At 35.9% G+C, this 27,414-nt stretch overlaps 5 non-coding genes across 5 annotated transcripts; all 5 read right to left on the reverse strand.

The window, feature by feature from the left end:
* Positions 1–11,398: 11,398 nt before the first annotated feature.
* Positions 11,399–11,472, reverse strand: TRNAN-AUU (transfer RNA asparagine (anticodon AUU)). The gene has a single exon. It is a non-coding gene; the product is annotated as a tRNA-Asn (tRNA).
* Positions 11,473–14,906: 3,434 nt separating this feature from the next.
* TRNAN-AUU (transfer RNA asparagine (anticodon AUU)) lies at positions 14,907–14,980 on the reverse strand. Its single transcript has one exon. It is a non-coding gene; the product is annotated as a tRNA-Asn (tRNA).
* Positions 14,981–19,584: 4,604 nt separating this feature from the next.
* On the reverse strand, positions 19,585–19,658 carry TRNAN-AUU (transfer RNA asparagine (anticodon AUU)). Its single transcript has one exon. It is a non-coding gene; the product is annotated as a tRNA-Asn (tRNA).
* Positions 19,659–25,434: 5,776 nt separating this feature from the next.
* TRNAN-AUU (transfer RNA asparagine (anticodon AUU)) lies at positions 25,435–25,508 on the reverse strand. The gene has a single exon. It is a non-coding gene; the product is annotated as a tRNA-Asn (tRNA).
* Positions 25,509–26,605: 1,097 nt separating this feature from the next.
* TRNAN-AUU (transfer RNA asparagine (anticodon AUU)) lies at positions 26,606–26,679 on the reverse strand. Its single transcript has one exon. It is a non-coding gene; the product is annotated as a tRNA-Asn (tRNA).
* Positions 26,680–27,414: the final 735 nt, after the last annotated feature.

Here is a 27,414-nt window from a genome sequence, read left to right on the forward strand (position 1 = left end):
GCTGGCAAAAAAATCAAATTGCGTGATTAAACAGCTCTTCATTTTCTGGCTTTATTTTTATGCTAACAAATTTGTTCTCTGAAAAGTGTCCACAAAGCCAAGTCTCTGATTAACACCTTTGTAGGGATGGTTTTTCACCTATTACTAAATTAAACTTGCTTCATTGGAAAGGCAGCAAGATGCATCCTCATTTCAATGTCTACTGAAATAATACAGGTTGACACCAGGAAACATTAACGCCACTGCATCCTTGCTGCTTTCTCATGTGGAAGTCTGTTTAATGTGAAAACAAGGTGATATCTAATTAGCACACAGGTAAGGAATTACGAAAATCTTTATTTAAGGGTGAAGATGTTTCTCACAAAATTGTTGCCCCAATGCATCATTGAAATTCAAGCTGGAAAGATGATTTTAATATATCACTTGTACATTTTGTATTGCTCTTCTGGTGACAATGTAGTTTTTTTTTGTCAATTACCATTTTAATAATAGGGTAAAGAAAATGAAGTGGATTTTTGAAAGAAAACAATACTGTCAATATACTATTCAAACAAATTAAAATGGTAAAAGTTATTGTACTTTAAGTAAAAATAAAAGAGACAAAATATCAATCCCAGTTTTGGATTACTTTAATTAACAAAAAAAATGCATATAGCAGAGGATAGTTTCAATCTGCCTACCTCTGGGTTATGGGCCCAGCATGCTTCCATTGCAGTGCTCTGCTGCACATGTAAGTGCAAGAGATCCTGAAGCACTCACTCATCATGGGAATGTACCAATGTGTTTCTTCGTTGGTTGATGGAAGAAACATCTTACAAAAACTCTCCAGATTATTGACTTTTTAAAGTTTTTCTAGGAAACGTTTTAGATGAATGCTTATTAGCCTTTGTCAGTATGGACTTTTGCAAAGTGTCTCTGTGGCGCAATCAGTTAGTATGTACGGCTATTAACTAAAAGATTGGTGGTTCAATCCCACCCAGGGACCTAATTGACCTTGTTATCAAATTTTGGTGATCTTTAAGTAGACAAGTCAAAATTTCAAACCCCCTGTTATGGTGTAGGGTACCTGGCCTTCTCTGATGTAATCAGAGTTAGATTTGATTCAGTGATTTTATAAAAACAGCTAGGAAGCACAATTTAGCAGTGGGTTGCAGAGAAAAAAAATATGCTGGCAGAAAAATCCAATTGAGTGATTAAACAGCTCTTCATTTTCTGGCTTTATTTTTATGCTAACAAATTTGTTCTCTGAAAAGTGTCCACAAAGCCAAGTCTCTGATTAACACCTTTTTAAGGATGGTTTTTCACCTATTACTAAATTGCACCTCAATTATTTTCTTTACCCTATTATTAAAATGGTAATTGACAAAAACAAACTACATTGTCACCAGAAGAGCAATACAAAATGTACAAGTGATATATTAAAATCATATTTCCAGCTTGAATTTCAATGATGCATTGGGGCAACGATTTTGTGAGAAACATCTTCACCCTTAAATAAAGATTTTCTTAATTCATTACCTGTGTGCTAATTAGATATCACCTTGTTTTCACATTAAACAGACTTCCACATGAGAAAGCAGCAAGGATGCAGTGGCATTAATGTTTCCTGGTGTCAACTTGCATTATTTCAGTAGACATTGAAATGAGGATGCATCTTGCTGCCTTTCCAATGAAGCAAGTTTAATTTAGTAATAGGTGAAAAACCATCCCTACAAAGGTGTTAATCAGAGACTTGGCTTTGTGGACACTTTTCAGAGAACAAATTTGTTAGCATAAAAATAAAGCCAGAAATGAAGAGCTGTTTAATCACTCAATTGGTATTTTAGAGCTACGCATTGGAAAATTCAGGGCTATACCGTGTAGATGAAGCACTAACAGGAGGTTTTAAAATTTTCATTCTAGTGTCCTTCGTTTGGGAGAAAAATGCAAAGGTACAAGACAGCTTTTCCTTGCCAATATCTCTCTTTTGCAAAGAGCTACGCATTGGAAAATTCAGGGCTATACCGTGTAGATGAAGCACTAACAGGAGGCTTTAAAATTTTCATTCTAGTGTCCTTCGTTTGGGAGAAAAATGCAAAGGTACAAGACAGCTTTTCCTTGCCAATATCTCTCTTTTGCAAAGAGCTACGCATTGGAAAATTCAGGTCTATGTCGTGTAGATGATGGCCTAACAGGTGGCTTTAAAATTTTCTTTCTAGTGTCCTTCGTTTGGGAGAAAAATGCAAAGGTACAAGACAGCTTTTCCTTGCCAATATCTCTCTTTTGCAAAGAGCTGCGCATTGGAAAATTCAGGGCTATGTCGTGTAGATGATGGCCTAACAGGAGGCTTTAAAATTTTCTTTCTAGTGTCCTTCGTTTGGGAGAAAAATGCAAAGGTACAAGACAGCTTTTACTTGCCAATATCTCTCTTTTGCAAAGAGCTACGCATTGGAAAATTCAGGGCTATGTCGTGTAGATGATGGCCTAACAGGAGGCTTTAAAATTTTCTTTCTAGTGACCTTCGTTTGGGAGAAAAATGCAAAGGTACAAGACAGCTTTTCCTTGCCAATATCTCTCTTTTGCAAAGAGCTGCGCATTGCAAAATTCAGGGCTATGTCGTGTAGATGATGGCCTAACAGGAGGCTTTAAAATTTTCTTTCTAGTGTCCTTCGTTTGGGAGAAAAATGCAAAGGTACAAGACAGCTTTTCCTTGCCAATATCTCTCTTTTGCAAAGAGCTGCGCATTGGAAAATTCAGGGCTATGTCGTGTAGATGATGGCCTAAGAGGAGGCTTTAAAATTTTCATTCTAGTGTCCTTCGTTTGGGAGAAAAATGCAAAGGTACAAGACAGCTTTTCCTTGCCAATATCTCTCTTTTGCAAAGAGCTACGCATTGGAAAATTCAGGGCTATGTCGTGTAGATGAAGCACTAACAGGAGGCTTTAAAATTTTCTTTCTAGTGTCCTTCGTTTGGGAGAAAAATGCAAAGGTACAAGACAGCTTTTCCTTGCCAATATCTCTCTTTTGCAAAGAGCTGAGCATTGGAAAATTCAGGGCTATGTCGTGTAGATGATGGCCTAACAGGAGACTTTAAAATTTTCTTTCTAGTGTCCTTCGTTTGGGAGAAAAATGCAAAGGTACAAGACAGCTTTTCCTTGCCAATATCTCTCTTTTGCAAAGAGCTACGCATTGGAAAATTCAGGGCTATGTCGTGTAGATGATGGCCTTACAGGAGGCTTTAAAATTTTCTTTCTAGTGACCTTCGTTTGGGAGAAAAATGCAAAGGTACAAGACAGCTTTTCCTTGCCAATATCTCTCTTTTGCAAAGAGCTGCGCATTGGAAAATGCAGGGCTATGTCGTGTAGATGATAGCCTAACAGGAGGCTTTAAAATTTTCTTTCTAGTGTCCTTCGTTTGGGAGAAAAATGCAAAGGTACAAGACAGCTTTTCCTTGCCAATATCTCTCTTTTGCAAAGAGCTGCGCATTGGAAAATTCAGGGCTATGTCGTGTAGATGATGGCCTAACAGGAGGCTTTAAAATTATCTTTCTAGTGTCCTTCGTTTGGGAGAAAAATGCAAAGGTACAAGACAGTTTTTCCTTGCCAATATCTCTCTTTTGCAAAGAGCTACGCATTGGAAAATTAAGGGCTATGTCGTGTAGATGATGGCCTAACAGGAGGCTTTAAAATTTTCATTCTAGTGTCCTTCGTTTGGGAGAAAAATGCAAAGGTACAAGACAGCTTTTCCTTGCCAATATCTCTCTTTTGCAAAGAGCTACGCATTGGAAAATTCAGGGCTATGTCGTGTAGATGATGGCCTAACAGGAGGCTTTAAAATTATCTTTCTAGTGTCCTTCGTTTGGAAGAAAAATGCAAAGGTACAAGACAGCTTTTCCTTGCCAATATCTCTCTTTTGCAAAGAGCTGCGCTTTGGAAAATTCAGGGCTATGTCGTGTAGATGATGGCCTAACAGGAGGCTTTAAAATTTTCTTTTTAGTGACCTTCGTTTGGGAGAAACATGCAAAGGTACAAGACAGCTTTTCCTTGCCAATATCTCTCTTTTGCAAAGAGCTGCGCATTGGAAAATTCAGGGCTATGTCGTGTAGATGATGGCCTAACAGGAGGCTTTAAAATTTTCTTTCTAGTGTCCTTAGTTTGGGAGAAAAATGCAAAGGTACAAGACAGCTTTTCCTTGCCAGTATCTCTCTTTTGCAAAGAGCTGCGCATTGGAAAATTCAGGGCTATGTCGTGTAGATGATGGCCTAACAGGAGGCTTTAAAATTATCTTTCTAGTGTCCTTCGTTTGGGAGAAAAATGCAAAGGTACAAGACAGCTTTTCCTTGCCAATATCTCTCTTTTGCAAAGAGCTACGCATTGGAAAATTCAGGGCTATGTCGTGTAGATGATGGCCTAACAGGAGGCTTTAAAATTTTCTTTCTAGTGTCCTTCGTTTGGGAGAAAAATGCAAAGGTACAAGACAGCTTTTCCTTGCCAATATCTCTCTTTTTTGCAAAGAGCTGCGCATTGGAAAATTCAGGACTATGTCGTGTAGATGATGGCCTAACAGGAGGCTTTAAAATTTTCTTTCTAGTGTCCTTCGTTTGGGAGAAAAATGCAAAGGTACAAGACAGCTTTTCCTTGCCAATATCTCTCTTTTGCAAAGAGCTGCGCATTGGAAAATTCAGGACTATGTCGTGTAGATGATGGCCTAACAGGAGGCTCTAAAATTTTCTTTCTAGTGTCCTTCGTTTGGGAGAAAAATGCAAAGGTACAAGACAGCTTTTCCTTGCCAATATCTCTCTTTTGCAAAGAGCTACGCATTGGAAAATTCAGCTAGCTGTTTTTATAAAATCACTGAATCAAATCTAACTCTGATTACATCAGAGAAGGCCAGGTACCCTACACCATAACAGGGGGTTTGAAATTTTGACTTGTCTACTTAAAGATCACCAAAATCTGATAACAAGGTCAATTAGGTCCCTGGGTGGGATTGAACCACCAACCTTTTGGTTAATAGCCGCACATACTAACTGATTGCGCCACAGAGACACTTTGCAAAAGTCCATACTGACAAAGGCTAATAAGCATTCATCTAAAACGTTTCCTAGAAAAACTTTAAAAAGTCAATAATCTGGAGAGTTTTTGTAAGATGTTTCTTCCATCAACCAACGAAGAAACACATTGGTACTTTCCCATGATGAGTGAGTGCTTCAGGATCTCTTGAACTTACATGTGCAGCAGAGTACTGCAATGGAAGCATGCTGGGCCCATAACCCAGAGGTAGGCAGATTGAAACTATCCTCTGCTATATGCATTTTTTTTTTGTTAATTAAAGTAATCCAAAACTGGGATTGATATTTTGTCTCTTTTATTTTTACTTAAAGTACAATAACTTTTACCATTTTAATTTGTTTTAATAGTATATTGACAGTATTGTTTTCTTTCAAAAATCCACTTCATTTTCTTTACCCTATTATTAAAATGGTAATTGACAAAAACAAACTACATTGTCACCAGAAGAGCAATACAAAATGTACAAGTGATATATTAAAATCATCTTTCCAGCTTGAATTTCAATGATGCATTGGGTCAACAATTTTGTGAGAAACATCTTCACCCTTAAATAAAGATTTTCTTAATTCCTTACCTGTGTGCTAATTAGATATCACCTTGTTTTCACATTAAACAGACTTCCACATGAGAAAGCAGCAAGGATGCAGTGGCGTTAATGTTTCCTGGTGTCAACTTGCATTATTTCAGTAGACATTGAAATGAGGATGCATCTTGCTGCCTTTCCAATGAAGCAAGTTTAATTTAGTAATAGGTGAAAAACCATCCCTACAAAGGTGTTAATCAGAGACTTGGCTTTGTGGACACTTTTCAGAGAACAAATTTGTTAGCATAAAAATAAAGCCAGAAATGAAGAGCTGTTTAATCACTCAATTGGTATTTTAGAGCTACGCATTGGAAAATTCAGGGCTATACCGTGTAGATGAAGCACTAACAGGAGGTTTTAAAATTTTCATTCTAGTGTCCTTCGTTTGGGAGAAAAATGCAAAGGTACAAGACAGCTTTTCCTTGCCAATATCTCTCTTTTGCAAAGAGCTACGCATTGGAAAATTCAGGGCTATACCGTGTAGATGAAGCACTAACAGGAGGCTTTAAAATTTTCATTCTAGTGTCCTTCGTTTGGGAGAAAAATGCAAAGGTACAAGACAGCTTTTCCTTGCCAATATCTCTCTTTTGCAAAGAGCTACGCATTGGAAAATTCAGGTCTATGTCGTGTAGATGATGGCCTAACAGGTGGCTTTAAAATTTTCTTTCTAGTGTCCTTCGTTTGGGAGAAAAATGCAAAGGTACAAGACAGCTTTTCCTTGCCAATATCTCTCTTTTGCAAAGAGCTGCGCATTGGAAAATTCAGGGCTATGTCGTGTAGATGATGGCCTAACAGGAGGCTTTAAAATTTTCTTTCTAGTGTCCTTCGTTTGGGAGAAAAATGCAAAGGTACAAGACAGCTTTTACTTGCCAATATCTCTCTTTTGCAAAGAGCTACGCATTGGAAAATTCAGGGCTATGTCGTGTAGATGATGGCCTAACAGGAGGCTTTAAAATTTTCTTTCTAGTGACCTTCGTTTGGGAGAAAAATGCAAAGGTACAAGACAGCTTTTCCTTGCCAATATCTCTCTTTTGCAAAGAGCTGCGCATTGCAAAATTCAGGGCTATGTCGTGTAGATGATGGCCTAACAGGAGGCTTTAAAATTTTCTTTCTAGTGTCCTTCGTTTGGGAGAAAAATGCAAAGGTACAAGACAGCTTTTCCTTGCCAATATCTCTCTTTTGCAAAGAGCTGCGCATTGGAAAATTCAGGGCTATGTCGTGTAGATGATGGCCTAAGAGGAGGCTTTAAAATTTTCATTCTAGTGTCCTTCGTTTGGGAGAAAAATGCAAAGGTACAAGACAGCTTTTCCTTGCCAATATCTCTCTTTTGCAAAGAGCTACGCATTGGAAAATTCAGGGCTATGTCGTGTAGATGAAGCACTAACAGGAGGCTTTAAAATTTTCTTTCTAGTGTCCTTCGTTTGGGAGAAAAATGCAAAGGTACAAGACAGCTTTTCCTTGCCAATATCTCTCTTTTGCAAAGAGCTGAGCATTGGAAAATTCAGGGCTATGTCGTGTAGATGATGGCCTAACAGGAGACTTTAAAATTTTCTTTCTAGTGTCCTTCGTTTGGGAGAAAAATGCAAAGGTACAAGACAGCTTTTCCTTGCCAATATCTCTCTTTTGCAAAGAGCTACGCATTGGAAAATTCAGGGCTATGTCGTGTAGATGATGGCCTTACAGGAGGCTTTAAAATTTTCTTTCTAGTGACCTTCGTTTGGGAGAAAAATGCAAAGGTACAAGACAGCTTTTCCTTGCCAATATCTCTCTTTTGCAAAGAGCTGCGCATTGGAAAATGCAGGGCTATGTCGTGTAGATGATAGCCTAACAGGAGGCTTTAAAATTTTCTTTCTAGTGTCCTTCGTTTGGGAGAAAAATGCAAAGGTACAAGACAGCTTTTCCTTGCCAATATCTCTCTTTTGCAAAGAGCTGCGCATTGGAAAATTCAGGGCTATGTCGTGTAGATGATGGCCTAACAGGAGGCTTTAAAATTATCTTTCTAGTGTCCTTCGTTTGGGAGAAAAATGCAAAGGTACAAGACAGTTTTTCCTTGCCAATATCTCTCTTTTGCAAAGAGCTACGCATTGGAAAATTAAGGGCTATGTCGTGTAGATGATGGCCTAACAGGAGGCTTTAAAATTTTCATTCTAGTGTCCTTCGTTTGGGAGAAAAATGCAAAGGTACAAGACAGCTTTTCCTTGCCAATATCTCTCTTTTGCAAAGAGCTACGCATTGGAAAATTCAGGGCTATGTCGTGTAGATGATGGCCTAACAGGAGGCTTTAAAATTATCTTTCTAGTGTCCTTCGTTTGGAAGAAAAATGCAAAGGTACAAGACAACTTTTCCTTGCCAATATCTCTCTTTTGCAAAGAGCTGCGCTTTGGAAAATTCAGGGCTATGTCGTGTAGATGATGGCCTAACAGGAGGCTTTAAAATTTTCTTTTTAGTGACCTTCGTTTGGGAGAAACATGCAAAGGTACAAGACAGCTTTTCCTTGCCAATATCTCTCTTTTGCAAAGAGCTGCGCATTGGAAAATTCAGGGCTATGTCGTGTAGATGATGGCCTAACAGGAGGCTTTAAAATTTTCTTTCTAGTGTCCTTAGTTTGGGAGAAAAATGCAAAGGTACAAGACAGCTTTTCCTTGCCAGTATCTCTCTTTTGCAAAGAGCTGCGCATTGGAAAATTCAGGGCTATGTCGTGTAGATGATGGCCTAACAGGAGGCTTTAAAATTATCTTTCTAGTGTCCTTCGTTTGGGAGAAAAATGCAAAGGTACAAGACAGCTTTTCCTTGCCAATATCTCTCTTTTGCAAAGAGCTACGCATTGGAAAATTCAGGGCTATGTCGTGTAGATGATGGCCTAACAGGAGGCTTTAAAATTTTCTTTCTAGTGTCCTTCGTTTGGGAGAAAAATGCAAAGGTACAAGACAGCTTTTCCTTGCCAATATCTCTCTTTTTTGCAAAGAGCTGCGCATTGGAAAATTCAGGACTATGTCGTGTAGATGATGGCCTAACAGGAGGCTTTAAAATTTTCTTTCTAGTGTCCTTCGTTTGGGAGAAAAATGCAAAGGTACAAGACAGCTTTTCCTTGCCAATATCTCTCTTTTGCAAAGAGCTGCGCATTGGAAAATTCAGGACTATGTCGTGTAGATGATGGCCTAACAGGAGGCTCTAAAATTTTCTTTCTAGTGTCCTTCGTTTGGGAGAAAAATGCAAAGGTACAAGACAGCTTTTCCTTGCCAATATCTCTCTTTTGCAAAGAGCTACGCATTGGAAAATTCAGCTAGCTGTTTTTATAAAATCACTGAATCAAATCTAACTCTGATTACATCAGAGAAGGCCAGGTACCCTACACCATAACAGGGGGTTTGAAATTTTGACTTGTCTACTTAAAGATCACCAAAATCTGATAACAAGGTCAATTAGGTCCCTGGGTGGGATTGAACCACCAACCTTTTGGTTAATAGCCGCACATACTAACTGATTGCGCCACAGAGACACTTTGCAAAAGTCCATACTGACAAAGGCTAATAAGCATTCATCTAAAACGTTTCCTAGAAAAACTTTAAAAAGTCAATAATCTGGAGAGTTTTTGTAAGATGTTTCTTCCATCAACCAATGAAGAAACACATTGGTACTTTCCCATGATGAGTGAGTGCTTCAGGATCTCTTGAACTTACATGTGCAGCAGAGTACTGCAATGGAAGCATGCTGGGCCCATAACCCAGAGGTAGGCAGATTGAAACTATCCTCTGCTATATGCATTTTTTTTTTGTTAATTAAAGTAATCCAAAACTGGGATTGATATTTTGTCTCTTTTATTTTTACTTAAAGTACAATAACTTTTACCATTTTAATTTGTTTTAATAGTATATTGACAGTATTGTTTTCTTTCAAAAATCCACTTCATTTTCTTTACCCTATTATTAAAATGGTAATTGACAAAAACAAACTACATTGTCACCAGAAGAGCAATACAAAATGTACAAGTGATATATTAAAATCATCTTTCCAGCTTGAATTTCAATGATGCATTGGGTCAACAATTTTGTGAGAAACATCTTCACCCTTAAATAAAGATTTTCTTAATTCCTTACCTGTGTGCTAATTAGATATCACCTTGTTTTCACATTAAACAGACTTCCACATGAGAAAGCAGCAAGGATGCAGTGGCGTTAATGTTTCCTGGTGTCAACCTGTATTATTTCAGTAGACATTGAAATGAGGATACATCTTGCTGCCTTTCCAATGAAGCAAGTTTAATTTAGTAATAGGTGAAAAACCATCCCTACAAAGGTGTTAATCAGAGACTTGGCTTTGTGGACACTTTTCAGAGAACAAATTTGTTAGCATAAAAATAAAGCCAGAAAATAAAGAGCTGTTTAATCACTCAATTGGATTTTTCTGCCAGCATATTTTTTTTCTCTGCAACCCACTGCTAAATTGTGCTTCCTAGCTGTTTTTATAAAATCACTGAATCAAATCTAACTCTGATTACATCAGAGAAGGCCAGGTACCCTACACCATAACAGGGGGTTTGAAATTTTGACTTGTCTACTTAAAGATCACCAAAATCTGATAACAAGGTCAATTAGGTCCCTGGGTGGGATTGAACCACCAACCTTTTGGTTAATAGCCGTACACACTAACTGATTGCGCCACAGAGACACTTTGCAAAAAGTCCATACTGACAAAGGCTAATAAGCATTCATCTAAAACGTTTCCTAGAAAAACTTTAAAAAGTCAATAATCTGGAGAGTTTTTGTAAGATGTTTCTTCCATCAACCAACGAAGAAACACATTGGTACTTTCCCATGATGAGTGAGTGCTTCAGGATCTCTTGAACTTACATGTGCAGCAGAGTACAGCAATGGAAGCATGCTGGGCTCATAACCGAGAGGTAGGCAGATTGAAACTATCCTCTGCTATATGCATTTTTTTTTTGTTAATTAAAGTAATCCAAAACTGGGATTGATATTTTGTCTCTTTTATTTTTACTTAAAGTACAATAACTTTTACCATTTTAATTTGTTTTAATAGTATATTGACAGTATTGTTTTCTTTCAAAAATCCACTTCATTTTCTTTACCCTATTATTAAAATGGTAATTGACAAAAACAAACTACATTGTCACCAGAAGAGCAATACAAAATGTACAAGTGATATATTAAAATCATCTTTCCAGCTTGAATTTTAATGTTGCATTGGGTCAACAATTTTGTGAGAAACATCTTCACCCTTAAATAAAGATTTTCTTAATTCCTTACCTGTGTGCTAATTAGATATCACCTTGTTTTCACATTAAACAGACTTCCACATGAGAAAGCAGCAAGGATGCAGTGGCGTTAATGTTTCCTGGTGTCAACTTGTATTATTTCAGTAGACATTGAAATGAGGATGCATCTTGCTGCCTTTCCAATGAAGCAAGTTTAATTTAGTAATAGGTGATAAACCATCCTTACAAAGGTGTTAATCAGAGACTTGGCTTTGTGGACACTTTTCAGAGAACAAATTTGTTAGCATAAAAATAAAGCCAGAAAATGAAGAGCTGTTTAATCACTCGATTGGATTTTTCTGCCAGCATATTTTTTTTCTCTGCAACCCACTGCTAAATTGTGCTTCCTAGCTGTTTTTTATAAAATCACTGAATCAAATCTAACTCTGATTACATCAGAGAAGGCCATGTACCCTACACCATAAGAGGAGGTTTGAAATTTTGACTTGTCTCCTTAAATATCACCAAAATCTGATCACAAGGTTAATTACGTCCCTGGGTGGGATTGAACCACCAACATTTTGGTTAATAGCCAAACACACTAACCGATTGCGCCACAGAGACACTTTGCAAAAGTCCATACTGACAAAGGCTAATAAGCATTCATCTAAAACGTTTCCTAGAAAAACTTTAAAAAGTCAATAATCTGGAGAGTTTTTGTAAGATGTTTCTTCCATCAACCAACGAAGAAACACATTGGTACTTTCCCATGATGAGTGAGTGCTTCAGGATCTCTTGCACTTACATGTGCAGCAGAGTACTGCAATGGAAGCATGCTGGGCCCATAACCCAGAGGTAGGCAGATTGAAACTATCCTCTGCTATATGCATTTTTTTTGTTAATTAAAGTAATCCAAAACTGGGATTGATATTTTGTCTCTTTTATTTTTACTTAAAGTACAATAACTTTTACCATTTTAATTTGTTTTAATAGTATATTGACAGTATTGTTTTCTTTCAAAAATCCACTTCATTTTCTTTACCCTATTATTAAAATGGTAATTGACAAAAACAAACTACATTGTCACCAGAAGAGCAATACAAAATGTACAAGTGATATATTAAAATCATCTTTCCAGCTTGAATTTCAATGATGCATTGGGTCAACAATTTTGTGAGAAACATCTTCACCCTTAAATAAAGATTTTCTTAATTCCTTACCTGTGTGCTAATTAGATATCACCTTGTTTTCACATTAAACAGACTTCCACATGAGAAAGCAGCAAGGATGCAGTGGCGTTAATGTTTCCTGGTGTCAACCTGTATTATTTCAGTAGACATTGAAATGAGGATACATCTTGCTGCCTTTCCAATGAAGCAAGTTTAATTTAGTAATAGGTGAAAAACCATCCCTACAAAGGTGTTAATCAGAGACTTGGCTTTGTGGACACTTTTCAGAGAACAAATTTGTTAGCATAAAAATAAAGCCAGAAAATGAAGAGCTGTTTAATCACGCAATTTGATTTTTTTGCCAGCATATTTCTTTTTCTCTGCAACCCACTGCTAAATTGTGCTTCCTAGATGTTTTTATAAAATCACTGAATCAAATCTAACTCTGATTACATCAGAGAAGGCCAGGTACCCTACACCATAACAGGGGGTATGAAATTTGACTTGTCTACTTAAAGATCACCAAAATCTGATAACAAGGTCAATTACGTCCCTGGGTGGGATTGAACCACCAACCTTTTGGTTAATAGCCGTACACACTAACTGATTGCGCCACAGAGACACTTTGCAAAAGTACATACTGACAAATGCTAATAAGCATTCATCTAAAACGTTTCCTAGAAAAACTTAAAAAAGTCAATAATCTGGAGAGTTTTTGTAAGATGTTTCTTCTATCAACCAACGAAGAAACACATTGGTACTTTCCCATGATGAGTGAGTGCTTCAGGATCTCTTGCACTTACATGTGCAGCAGAGTACAGCAATGGAAGCATGCTGGGCCCATAACCCAGAGGTAGGCAGGTTGAAACTATCCTCTGCTATATGCATTTTTTTGTTTGTTAATTAAAGTAATCCAAAACTGGGATTGATATTTTGGCTCTTTTATTTTTACTTAAAGTACAATAACTTTTACCATTTTAATTTGTTTTAATAGTATATTGACAGTATTGTTTTCTTTCAAAAATCCACTTAATTTTCTTTACCCTATTATTAAAATGGTAATTGACAAAAACAAACTACATTGTCACCAGAAGAGCAATACAAAATGTACAAGTGATATATTAAAATCATATTTCCAGCTTGAATTTCAATGATGCATTGTGGCAACGATTTTGTGAGAAACATCTTCACCCTTAAATAAAGATTTTCTTAATTCCTTACCTGTGTGCTAATTAGATATCACCTTGTTTTCATATAAAACAGACTTCCACATGAGAAAGCAGCAAGGATGCAGTTTCGTTAATGTTTCCTGGTGTCAACTTGTATTATTTTAGTAGACATTGAAATGAGGATGCATCTTGCTGCCTTTCCAATGAAGCAAGTTTAATTTAGTAATAGGTGAAAAACCATCCTTACAAAGGTGTTAATCAGAGACTTGGCTTTGTGGACACTTTTCAGAGAACAAATTTGTTAGCATAAAAATAAAGCCAGAAAATAAAGAGCTGTTTAATCACTCAATTGGATTTTTCTGCCAGCATATTTTTTTTCTCTGCAACCCACTGCTAAATTGTGCTTCCTAGCTGTTTTTATAAAATCACTGAATCAAATCTAACTCTGATTACATCAGAGAAGGCCAGGTACCCTACACCATAACAGGGGGTTTGAAATTTTGACTTGTCTACTTAAAGATCACCAAAATCTGATAACAAGGTCAATTAGGTCCCTGGGTGGGATTGAACCACCAACCTTTTGGTTAATAGCCGTACACACTAACTGATTGCGCCACAGAGACACTTTGCAAAAAGTCCATACTGACAAAGGCTAATAAGCATTCATCTAAAACGTTTCCTAGAAAAACTTTAAAAAGTCAATAATCTGGAGAGTTTTTGTAAGATGTTTCTTCCATCAACCAACGAAGAAACACATTGGTACTTTCCCATGATGAGTGAGTGCTTCAGGATCTCTTGAACTTACATGTGCAGCAGAGTACAGCAATGGAAGCATGCTGGGCTCATAACCGAGAGGTAGGCAGATTGAAACTATCCTCTGCTATATGCATTTTTTTTTTGTTAATTAAAGTAATCCAAAACTGGGATTGATATTTTGTCTCTTTTATTTTTACTTAAAGTACAATAACTTTTACCATTTTAATTTGTTTTAATAGTATATTGACAGTATTGTTTTCTTTCAAAAATCCACTTCATTTTCTTTACCCTATTATTAAAATGGTAATTGACAAAAACAAACTACATTGTCACCAGAAGAGCAATACAAAATGTACAAGTGATATATTAAAATCATCTTTCCAGCTTGAATTTTAATGTTGCATTGGGTCAACAATTTTGTGAGAAACATCTTCACCCTTAAATAAAGATTTTCTTAATTCCTTACCTGTGTGCTAATTAGATATCACCTTGTTTTCACATTAAACAGACTTCCACATGAGAAAGCAGCAAGGATGCAGTGGCGTTAATGTTTCCTGGTGTCAACTTGTATTATTTCAGTAGACATTGAAATGAGGATGCATCTTGCTGCCTTTCCAATGAAGCAAGTTTAATTTAGTAATAGGTGATAAACCATCCTTACAAAGGTGTTAATCAGAGACTTGGCTTTGTGGACACTTTTCAGAGAACAAATTTGTTAGCATAAAAATAAAGCCAGAAAATGAAGAGCTGTTTAATCACTCGATTGGATTTTTCTGCCAGCATATTTTTTTTCTCTGCAACCCACTGCTAAATTGTGCTTCCTAGCTGTTTTTTATAAAATCACTGAATCAAATCTAACTCTGATTACATCAGAGAAGGCCATGTACCCTACACCATAAGAGGAGGTTTGAAATTTTGACTTGTCTCCTTAAATATCACCAAAATCTGATCACAAGGTTAATTACGTCCCTGGGTGGGATTGAACCACCAACATTTTGGTTAATAGCCAAACACACTAACCGATTGCGCCACAGAGACACTTTGCAAAAGTCCATACTGACAAAGGCTAATAAGCATTCATCTAAAACGTTTCCTAGAAAAACTTTAAAAAGTCAATAATCTGGAGAGTTTTTGTAAGATGTTTCTTCCATCAACCAACGAAGAAACACATTGGTACTTTCCCATGATGAGTGAGTGCTTCAGGATCTCTTGCACTTACATGTGCAGCAGAGTACTGCAATGGAAGCATGCTGGGCCCATAACCCAGAGGTAGGCAGATTGAAACTATCCTCTGCTATATGCATTTTTTTTGTTAATTAAAGTAATCCAAAACTGGGATTGATATTTTGTCTCTTTTATTTTTACTTAAAGTACAATAACTTTTACCATTTTAATTTGTTTTAATAGTATATTGACAGTATTGTTTTCTTTCAAAAATCCACTTCATTTTCTTTACCCTATTATTAAAATGGTAATTGACAAAAACAAACTACATTGTCACCAGAAGAGCAATACAAAATGTACAAGTGATATATTAAAATCATCTTTCCAGCTTGAATTTCAATGATGCATTGGGTCAACAATTTTGTGAGAAACATCTTCACCCTTAAATAAAGATTTTCTTAATTCCTTACCTGTGTGCTAATTAGATATCACCTTGTTTTCACATTAAACAGACTTCCACATGAGAAAGCAGCAAGGATGCAGTGGCGTTAATGTTTCCTGGTGTCAACCTGTATTATTTCAGTAGACATTGAAATGAGGATACATCTTGCTGCCTTTCCAATGAAGCAAGTTTAATTTAGTAATAGGTGAAAAACCATCCCTACAAAGGTGTTAATCAGAGACTTGGCTTTGTGGACACTTTTCAGAGAACAAATTTGTTAGCATAAAAATAAAGCCAGAAAATGAAGAGCTGTTTAATCACGCAATTTGATTTTTTTGCCAGCATATTTCTTTTTCTCTGCAACCCACTGCTAAATTGTGCTTCCTAGATGTTTTTATAAAATCACTGAATCAAATCTAACTCTGATTACATCAGAGAAGGCCAGGTACCCTACACCATAACAGGGGGTATGAAATTTGACTTGTCTACTTAAAGATCACCAAAATCTGATAACAAGGTCAATTACGTCCCTGGGTGGGATTGAACCACCAACCTTTTGGTTAATAGCCGTACACACTAACTGATTGCGCCACAGAGACACTTTGCAAAAGTACATACTGACAAATGCTAATAAGCATTCATCTAAAACGTTTCCTAGAAAAACTTAAAAAAGTCAATAATCTGGAGAGTTTTTGTAAGATGTTTCTTCTATCAACCAACGAAGAAACACATTGGTACTTTCCCATGATGAGTGAGTGCTTCAGGATCTCTTGCACTTACATGTGCAGCAGAGTACAGCAATGGAAGCATGCTGGGCCCATAACCCAGAGGTAGGCAGGTTGAAACTATCCTCTGCTATATGCATTTTTTTGTTTGTTAATTAAAGTAATCCAAAACTGGGATTGATATTTTGGCTCTTTTATTTTTACTTAAAGTACAATAACTTTTACCATTTTAATTTGTTTTAATAGTATATTGACAGTATTGTTTTCTTTCAAAAATCCACTTAATTTTCTTTACCCTATTATTAAAATGGTAATTGACAAAAACAAACTACATTGTCACCAGAAGAGCAATACAAAATGTACAAGTGATATATTAAAATCATATTTCCAGCTTGAATTTCAATGATGCATTGTGGCAACGATTTTGTGAGAAACATCTTCACCCTTAAATAAAGATTTTCTTAATTCCTTACCTGTGTGCTAATTAGATATCACCTTGTTTTCATATAAAACAGACTTCCACATGAGAAAGCAGCAAGGATGCAGTTTCGTTAATGTTTCCTGGTGTCAACTTGTATTATTTTAGTAGACATTGAAATGAGGATGCATCTTGCTGCCTTTCCAATGAAGCAAGTTTAATTTAGTAATAGGTGAAAAACCATCCTTACAAAGGTGTTAATCAGAGACTTGGCTTTGTGGACACTTTTCAGAGAACAAATTTGTTAGCATAAAAATAAAGCCAGAAAATGAAGAGCTGTTTAATCACCCAATTGGATTTTTCTGCCAGCATATTTTTTTTCTCTGCAACCCACTGCTAAATTGTGCTTCCTAGCTGTTTTTATAAAATCACTGAATCAAATCTAACTCTGATTACATCAGAGAAGGCCAGGTACCCTACACCATAACAGGGGGTTTGAAATTTTGACTTGTCTACTTAAAGATCACCAAAATCTGATAACAAGGTCAATTAGGTCCCTGGATGGGATTGAACCACCAACCTTATGGTTAATAGCCGTACATACTAACTGATTGCGCCACAGAGACACTTTGCAAAAGTCCATACTGACAAATGCTAATAAGCATTCATCTAAAACGTTTCCTAGAAAAACTTTAAAAAGTCAATAATCTGGAGAGTTTTTGTAAGATGTTTCTTCTATCAACCAACGAAGAAACACATTGGTACTTTCCCATGATGAGTGAGTGCTTCAGGATCTCTTGCACTTACATGTGCAGCAGAGTACAGCAATGGAAGCATGCTGGGCCCATAACCCAGAGGTAGGCAGATTGAAACTATCCTCTGCTATATGCATTTTTTTGTTTGTTAATTAAAGTAATCCAAAACTGGGATTGATATTTTGGCTCTTTTATTTTTACTTAAAGTACAATAACTTTTACCATTTTAATTTGTTTTAATAGTATATTGACAGTATTGTTTTCTTTCAAAAATCCACTTAATTTTCTTTACCCTATTATTAAAATGGTAATTGACAAAAACAAACTACATTGTCACCAGAAGAGCAATACAAAATGTACAAGTGATATATTAAAATCATCTTTCCAGCTTGAATTTCAATGATGCATTGGGGCAACGATTTTGTGAGAAACATCTTCACCCTTAAATAAAGATTTTCTTAATTCCTTACCTGTGTGCTAATTAGATATCACCTTGTTTTCACATTAAACAGACTTCCACATGAGAAAGCAGCAAGGATGCAGTGGCGTTAATGTTTCCTGGTGTCAACCTGTATTATTTCAGTAGACATTGAAATGAGGATGCATCTTGCTGCCTTTCCAATGAAGCAAGTTTAATTTAGTAATAGGTGAAAAACCATCCTTACAAAGGTGTTAATCAGAGACTTGGCTTTGTGGACACTTTTCAGAGAACAAATTTGTTAGCATAAAAATAAAGCCAGAAAATAAAGAGCTGTTTAATCACTCAATTGGATTTTTCTGCCAGCATATTTTTTTTCTCTGCAACCCACTGCTAAATTGTGCTTCCTAGCTGTTTTTATAAAATCACTGAATCAAATCTAACTCTGATTACATCAGAGAAGGCCAGGTACCCTACACCATAACAGGGGGTTTGAAATTTTGACTTGTCTACTTAAAGATCACCAAAATCTGATAACAAGGTCAATTAGGTCCCTGGGTGGGATTGAACCACCAACCTTTTGGTTAATAGCCATACACACTAACTGATTGCGCCACAGAGACACTTTGCAAAAAGTCCATACTGACAAAGGCTAATAAGCATTCATCTAAAACGTTTCCTAGAAAAACTTTAAAAAGTCAATAATCTGGAGAGTTTTTGTAAAATGTTTCTTCCATCAACCAATGAAGAAACACATTGGTACTTTCCCATGATGAGTGAGTGCTTCAGGATCTCTTGAACTTACATGTGCAGCAGAGTACTGCAATGGAAGCATGCTGGGCTCATAACCGAGAGGTAGGCAGATTGAAACTATCCTCTGCTATATGCATTTTTTTTTTGTTAATTAAAGTAATCCAAAACTGGGATTGATATTTTGTCTCTTTTATTTTTACTTAAAGTACAATAACTTTTACCATTTTAATTTGTTTTAATAGTATATTGACAGTATTGTTTTCTTTCAAAAATCCACTTCATTTTCTTTACCCTATTATTAAAATGGTAATTGACAAAAACAAACCACATTGTCACCAGAAGAGCAATACAAAATGTACAAGTGATATATTAAAATCATCTTTCCAGCTTGAATTTCAATGTTGCATTGGGTCAACAATTTTGTGAGAAACATCTTCACCCTTAAATAAAGATTTTCTTAATTCCTTACCTGTGTGCTAATTAGATATCACCTTGTTTTCACATTAAACAGACTTCCACATGAGAAAGCAGCAAGGATGCAGTGGCGTTAATGTTTCCTGGTGTCAACTTGTATTATTTCAGTAGACATTGAAATGAGGATGCATCTTGCTGCCTTTCCAATGAAGCAAGTTTAATTTAGTAATAGGTGATAAACCATCCTTACAAAGGTGTTAATCAGAGACTTGGCTTTGTGGACACTTTTCAGAGAACAAATTTGTTAGCATAAAAATAAAGCCAGAAAATGAAGAGCTGTTTAATCACTCGATTGGATTTTTCTGCCAGCATATTTTTTTTCTCTGCAACCCACTGCTAAATTGTGCTTCCTAGCTGTTTTTTATAAAATCACTGAATCAAATCTAACTCTGATTACATCAGAGAAGGCCATGTACCCTACACCATAAGAGGAGGTTTGAAATTTTGACTTGTCTCCTTAAATATCACCAAAATCTGATCACAAGGTTAATTACGTCCCTGGGTGGGATTGAACCACCAACATTTTGGTTAATAGCCAAACACACTAACCGATTGCGCCACAGAGACACTTTGCAAAAGTCCATACTGACAAAGGCTAATAAGCATTCATCTAAAACGTTTCCTAGAAAAACTTTAAAAAGTCAATAATCTGGAGAGTTTTTGTAAGATGTTTCTTCCATCAACCAACGAAGAAACACATTGGTACTTTCCCATGATGAGTGAGTGCTTCAGGATCTCTTGCACTTACATGTGCAGCAGAGTACTGCAATGGAAGCATGCTGGGCCCATAACCCAGAGGTAGGCAGATTGAAACTATCCTCTGCTATATGCATTTTTTTTGTTAATTAAAGTAATCCAAAACTGGGATTGATATTTTGTCTCTTTTATTTTTACTTAAAGTACAATAACTTTTACCATTTTAATTTGTTTTAATAGTATATTGACAGTATTGTTTTCTTTCAAAAATCCACTTCATTTTCTTTACCCTATTATTAAAATGGTAATTGACAAAAACAAACTACATTGTCACCAGAAGAGCAATACAAAATGTACAAGTGATATATTAAAATCATCTTTCCAGCTTGAATTTCAATGATGCATTGGGTCAACAATTTTGTGAGAAACATCTTCACCCTTAAATAAAGATTTTCTTAATTCCTTACCTGTGTGCTAATTAGATATCACCTTGTTTTCACATTAAACAGACTTCCACATGAGAAAGCAGCAAGGATGCAGTGGCGTTAATGTTTCCTGGTGTCAACCTGTATTATTTCAGTAGACATTGAAATGAGGATACATCTTGCTGCCTTTCCAATGAAGCAAGTTTAATTTAGTAATAGGTGAAAAACCATCCCTACAAAGGTGTTAATCAGATACTTGGCTTTGTGGACACTTTTCAGAGAACAAATTTGTTAGCATAAAAATAAAGCCAGAAAATGAAGAGCTCTTTAATCACGCAATTTGATTTTTTTGCCAGCATATTTCTTTTTCTCTGCAACCCACTGCTAAATTGTGCTTCCTAGATGTTTTTTATAAAATCACTGAATCAAATCTAACTCTGATTACATCAGAGAAGGCCAGGTACCCTACACCATAACAGGGGGTTTGAAATTTTGACTTGTCTACTTAAAGATCACCAAAATCTGATAACAAGGTCAATTAGGTCCCTGGATGGGATTGAACCACCAACCTTATGGTTAATAGCCGTACATACTAACTGATTGCGCCACAGAGACACTTTGCAAAAGTCCATACTGACAAAGGCTAATAAGCATTCATCTAAAACGTTTCCTAGAAAAACTTTAAAAAGTCAATAATCTGGAGAGTTTTTGTAAGATGTTTCTTCCATCAACCAACGAAGAAACACATTGGTACTTTCCTATGATGAGTGAGTGCTTCAGGATCTCTTGCACTTACATGTGCAGCAGAGTACTGCAATGGAAGCATGCTGGGCCCATAACCCAGAGGTAGGCAGATTGAAACTATCCTCTGCTATATGCATTTTTTTTGTTAATTAAAGTAATCCAAAACTGGGATTGATATTTTGTCTCTTTTATTTTTACTTAAAGTACAATAACTTTTACCATTTTAATTTGTTTTAATAGTATATTGACAGTATTGTTTTCTTTCAAAAATCCACTTCATTTTCTTTACCCTATTATTAAAATGGTAATTGACAAAAACAAACTACATTGTCACCAGAAGAGCAATACAAAATGTACAAGTGATATATTAAAATCATATTTCCAGCTTGAATTTCAATGATGCATTGGGGCAACGATTTTGTGAGAAACATCTTCACCCTTAAATAAAGATTTTCTTAATTCCTTACCTGTGTGCTAATTAGATATCACCTTGTTTTCATATTAAACAGACTTCCACATGAGAAAGCAGCAAGGATGCAGTGGCGTTAATGTTTCCTGGTGTCAACTTGTATTATTTCAGTAGACATTGAAATGAGGATGCATCTTGCTGCCTTTCCAATAAAGCAAGTTTAATTTAGTAATAGGTGAAAAACCATCCTTACAAAGGTGTTAATCAGAGACTTGGCTTTGTGGACACTTTTCAGAGAACAAATTTGTTAGCATAAAAATAAAGCCAGAAAATGAAGAGCTGTTTAATCACTCAATTGGATTTTTCTGCCAGCATATTTTTTTTCTCTGCAACCCACTGCTAAATTGTGCTTCCTAGCTGTTTTTATAAAATCACTGAATCAAATCTAACTCTGATTACATCAGAGAAGGCCAGGTACCCTACACCATAACAGGGGGTTTGAAATTTTGACTTGTCTACTTAAAGATCACCAAAATCTGATAACAAGGTCAATTAGGTCCCTGGGTGGGATTGAACCACCAACCTTATGGTTAATAGCCATACATACTAACTGATTGCGCCACAGAAACACTTTGCAAAAGTCCATACTGACAAAGGCTAATAAGCATTCATCTAAAACGTTTCCTAGAAAAACTTTAAAAAGTCAATAATCTGGAGAGTTTTTGTAAGATGTTTCTTCCATCAACCAACGAAGAAACACATTGGTACTTTCCCATGATGAGTGAGTGCTTCAGGATCTCTTGCACTTACATGTGCAGCAGAGTACTGCAATGGAAGCATGCTGGGCCCATAACCCAGAGGTAGGCAGATTGAAACTATCCTCTGCTATATGCATTTTTTTGTTTGTTAATTAAAGTAATCCAAAACTGGGATTGATATTTTGTCTCTTTTATTTTTACTTTAAGTACAATAACTTTTACCATTTTAATTTGTTTTAATAGTATATTGACAGTATTGTTTTCTTTCAAAAATCCACTTCATTTTCTTTACCCTATTATTAAAATGGTAATTGACAAAAACAAACTACATTGTCACCAGAAGAGCAATACAAAATGTACAAGTGATATATTAAAATCATCTTTCCAGCTTGAATTTCAATGATGCATTGGGGCAACGATTTTGTGAGAAACATCTTCACCCTTAAATAAAGATTTTCTTAATTCCTTACCTGTGTGCTAATTAGATATCACCTTGTTTTCACATTAAACAGACTTCCACATGAGAAAGCAGCAAGGATGCAGTGGCGTTAATGTTTCCTGGTGTCAACCTGTATTATTTCAGTAGACATTGAAATGAGGATACATCTTGCTGCCTTTCCAATGAAGCAAGTTTAATTTAGTAATAGGTGAAAAACCATCCCTACAAAGGTGTTAATCAGAGACTTGGCTTTGTGGACACTTTTCAGAGAACAAATTTGTTAGCATAAAAATAAAGCCAGAAAATGAAGAGCTGTTTAATCACGCAATTTGGTTTTTTTGCCAGCATATTTCTTTTTCTCTTCAACCCACTCCTAAATTGTGCTTCCTAGATGTTTTTATAAAATCACTGAATCAAATCTAACTCTGATTACATCAGAGAAGGCCAGGTACCCTACACCATAACAGGGGGTATGAAATTTGACTTGTCTACTTAAAGATCACCAAAATCTGATAACAATGTCAATTACGTCCCTGGGTGGGATTGAACCACCAACCTTTTGGTTAATAGCCGTACACACTAACTGATTGCGCCACAGAGACACTTTGCAAAAAGTACTTACTGACAAATGCTAATAAGCATTCATCTAAAACGTTTCCTAGAAAAACTTAAAAAAGTCAATAATCTGGAGAGTTTTTGTAAGATGTTTCTTCTATCAACCAACGAAGAAACACATTGGTACTTTCCCATGATGAGTGAGTGCTTCAGGATCTCTTGCACTTACATGTGCAGCAGAGTACAGCAATGGAAGCATGCTGGGCCCATAACCCAGAGGTAGGCAGATTGAAACTATCCTCTGCTATATGCATTTTTTTGTTTGTTAATTAAAGTAATCCAAAACTGGGATTGATATTTTGGCTCTTTTATTTTTACTTAAAGTACAATAACTTTTACCATTTTAATTTGTTTTAATAGTATATTGACAGTATTGTTTTCTTTCAAAAATCCACTTAATTTTCTTTACCCTATTATTAAAATGGTAATTGACAAAAACAAACTACATTGTCACCAGAAGAGCAATACAAAATGTACAAGTGATATATTAAAATCATCTTTCCAGCTTGAATTTCAATGATGCATTGGGGCAACGATTTTGTGAGAAACATCTTCACCCTTAAATAAAGATTTTCTTAATTCCTTACCTGTGTGCTAATTAGATATCACCTTGTTTTCACATTAAACAGACTTCCACATGAGAAAGCAGCAAGGATGCAGTGGCGTTAATGTTTCCTGGTGTCAACCTGTATTATTTCAGTAGACATTGAAATGAGGATGCATCTTGCTGCCTTTCCAATGAAGCAAGTTTAATTTAGTAATAGGTGAAAAACCATCCTTACAAAGGTGTTAATCAGAGACTTGGCTTTGTGGACACTTTTCAGAGAACAAATTTGTTAGCATAAAAATAAAGCCAGAAAATAAAGAGCTGTTTAATCACTCAATTGGATTTTTCTGCCAGCATATTTTTTTTCTCTGCAACCCACTGCTAAATTGTGCTTCCTAGCTGTTTTTATAAAATCACTGAATCAAATCTAACTCTGATTACATCAGAGAAGGCCAGGTACCCTACACCATAACAGGGGGTTTGAAATTATGACTTGTCTACTTAAAGATCACCAAAATCTGATAACAAGGTCAATTAGGTCCCTAGGTGGGATTGAACCACCAACCTTTTGGTTAATAGCCGTACACACTAACTGATTGCGCCACAGAGACACTTTGCAAAAAGTCCATACTGACAAAGGCTAATAAGCATTCATCTAAAACGTTTCCTAGAAAAACTTTAAAAAGTCAATAATCTGGAGAGTTTTTGTAAGATGTTTCTTCCATCAACCAACGAAGAAACACATTGGTACTTTCCCATGATGAGTGAGTGCTTCAGGATCTCTTGAACTTACATGTGCAGCAGAGTACTGCAATGGAAGCATGCTGGGCTCATAACCGAGAGGTAGGCAGATTGAAACTATCCTCTGCTATATGCATTTTTTTTTTTGTTAATTAAAGTAATCCAAAACTGGGATTGATATTTTGTCTCTTTTATTTTTACTTAAAGTACAATAACTTTTACCATTTTAATTTGTTTTAATAGTGTATTGACAGTATTGTTTTCTTTCAAAAATCCACTTCATTTTCTTTACCCTATTATTAAAATGGTAATTGACAAAAACAAACTACATTGTCACCAGAAGAGCAATACAAAATGTACAAGTGATATATTAAAATCATCTTTCCAGCTTGAATTTCAATGTTGCATTGGGTCAACAATTTTGTGAGAAACATCTTCACCCTTAAATAAAGATTTTCTTAATTCCTTACCTGTGTGCTAATTAGATATCACCTTGTTTTCACATTAAACAGACTTCCACATGAGAAAGCAGCAAGGATGCAGTGGCGTTAATGTTTCCTGGTGTCAACTTGTATTATTTCAGTAGACATTGAAATGAGGATGCATCTTGCTGCCTTTCCAATGAAGCAAGTTTAATTTAGTAATAGGTGATAAACCATCCTTACAAAGGTGTTAATCAGAGACTTGGCTTTGTGGACACTTTTCAGAGAACAAATTTGTTAGCATAAAAATAAAGCCAGAAAATGAAGAGCTGTTTAATCACTCGATTGGATTTTTCTGCCAGCATATTTTTTTTCTCTGCAACCCACTGCTAAATTGTGCTTCCTAGCTGTTTTTTTATAAAATCACTGAATCAAATCTAACTCTGATTACATCAGAGAAGGCCATGTACCCTACACCATAAGAGGAGGTTTGAAATTTTGACTTGTCTACTTAAATATCACCAAAATCTGATCACAAGGTTAATTACGTCCCTGGGTGGGATTGAACCACCAACCTTTTGGTTAATAGCCAAACACACTAACCGATTGCGCCACAGAGACACTTTGCAAAAGTCCATACTGACAAAGGCTAATAAGCATTCATCTAAAACGTTTCCTAGAAAAACTTTAAAAAGTCAATAATCTGGAGAGTTTTTGTAAGATGTTTCTTCCATCAACCAACGAAGAAACACATTGGTACTTTCCCATGATGAGTGAGTGCTTCATGATCTCTTGCACTTACATGTGCAGCAGAGTACAGCAATGGAAGCATGCTGGGCCCATAACCCAGAGGTAGGCAGATTGAAACTATCCTCTGCTATATGCATTTTTTTGTTTGTTAATTAAAGTAATCCAAAACTGGGATTGATATTTTGGCTCTTTTATTTTTACTTAAAGTACAATAACTTTTACCATTTTAATTTGTTTTAATAGTATATTGACAGTATTGTTTTCTTTCAAAAATCCACTTCATTTTCTTTACCCTATTATTAAAATGGTAATTGACAAAAACAAACTACATTGTCACCAGAAGAGCAATACAAAATGTACAAGTGATATATTAAAATCATCTTTCCAGCTTGAATTTCAATGATGCATTGGGTCAACAATTTTGTGAGAAACATCTTCACCCTTAAATAAAGATTTTCTTAATTCCTTACCTGTGTGCTAATTAGATATCACCTTGTTTTCACATTAAACAGACTTCCACATGAGAAAGCAGCAAGGATGCAGTGGCGTTAATGTTTCCTGGTGTCAACCTGTATTATTTCAGTAGACATTGAAATGAGGATACATCTTGCTGACTTTCCAATGAAGCAAGTTTAATTTAGTAATAGGTGAAAAACCATCCCTACAAAGGTGTTAATCCGAGACTTGGCTTTGTGGACACTTTTCAGAGAACAAATTTGTTAGCATAAAAATAAAGCCAGAAAATGAAGAGCTGTTTAATCACTCAATTGGATTTTTCTGCCAGCATATTTTTTTTCTCTGCAACCCACTGCTAAATTGTGCTTCCTAGCTGTTTTTTATAAAATCACTGAATCAAATCTAACTCTGATTACATCAGAGAAGGCCATGTACCCTACACCATAAGAGGAGGTTTGAAATTTTGACTTGTCTACTTAAATATCACCAAAATCTGATCACAAGGTTAATTACGTCCCTGGGTGGGATTGAACCACCAACCTTTTGGTTAATAGCCAAACACACTAACCGATTGCGCCACAGAGACACTTTGCAAAAGTCCATACTGACAAAGGCTAATAAGCATTCATCTAAAACGTTTCCTAGAAAAACTTTAAAAAGTCAATAATCTGGAGAGTTTTTGTAAGATGTTTCTTCCATCAACCAACGAAGAAACACATTGGTACTTTCCCATGATGAGTGAGTGCTTCATGATCTCTTGCACTTACATGTGCAGGAGAGTACTGCAATGGAAGCATGCTGGGCTCATAACCCAGAGGTAGGCAGATTGAAACTATCCTCTGCTATATGCATTTTTTTTGTTAATTAAAGTAATCCAAAACTGGGATTGATATTTTGTCTCTTTTATTTTTACTTAAAGTACAATAACTTTTACCATTTTAATTTGTGTTAATAGTATATTGACAGTATTGTTTTCTTTCAAAAATCCACTTCATTTTCTTTACCCTATTATTAAAATGGTAATTGACAAAAACAAACTACATTGTCACCAGAAGAGCAATACAAAATGTACAAGTGATATATTAAAATCATCTTTCCAGCTTGAATTTCAATGATGCATTGGGGCAACGATTTTGTGAGAAACATCTTCACCCTTAAATAAAGATTTTCTTGATTCCTTACCTGTGTGCTAATTAGATATCACCTTGTTTTCACATTTAACAGACTTCCACATGAGAAAGCAGCAAGGATGCAGTGGCGTTAATGTTTCCTGGTGTCAACCTGTATTATTTCAGTAGACATTGAAATGAGGATGCATCTT

Source organism: Pseudophryne corroboree, unplaced genomic scaffold (genome assembly GCF_028390025.1).
Source record: "Pseudophryne corroboree isolate aPseCor3 unplaced genomic scaffold, aPseCor3.hap2 scaffold_1024, whole genome shotgun sequence".
NCBI lineage: Eukaryota > Metazoa > Chordata > Amphibia > Anura > Myobatrachidae > Pseudophryne > Pseudophryne corroboree.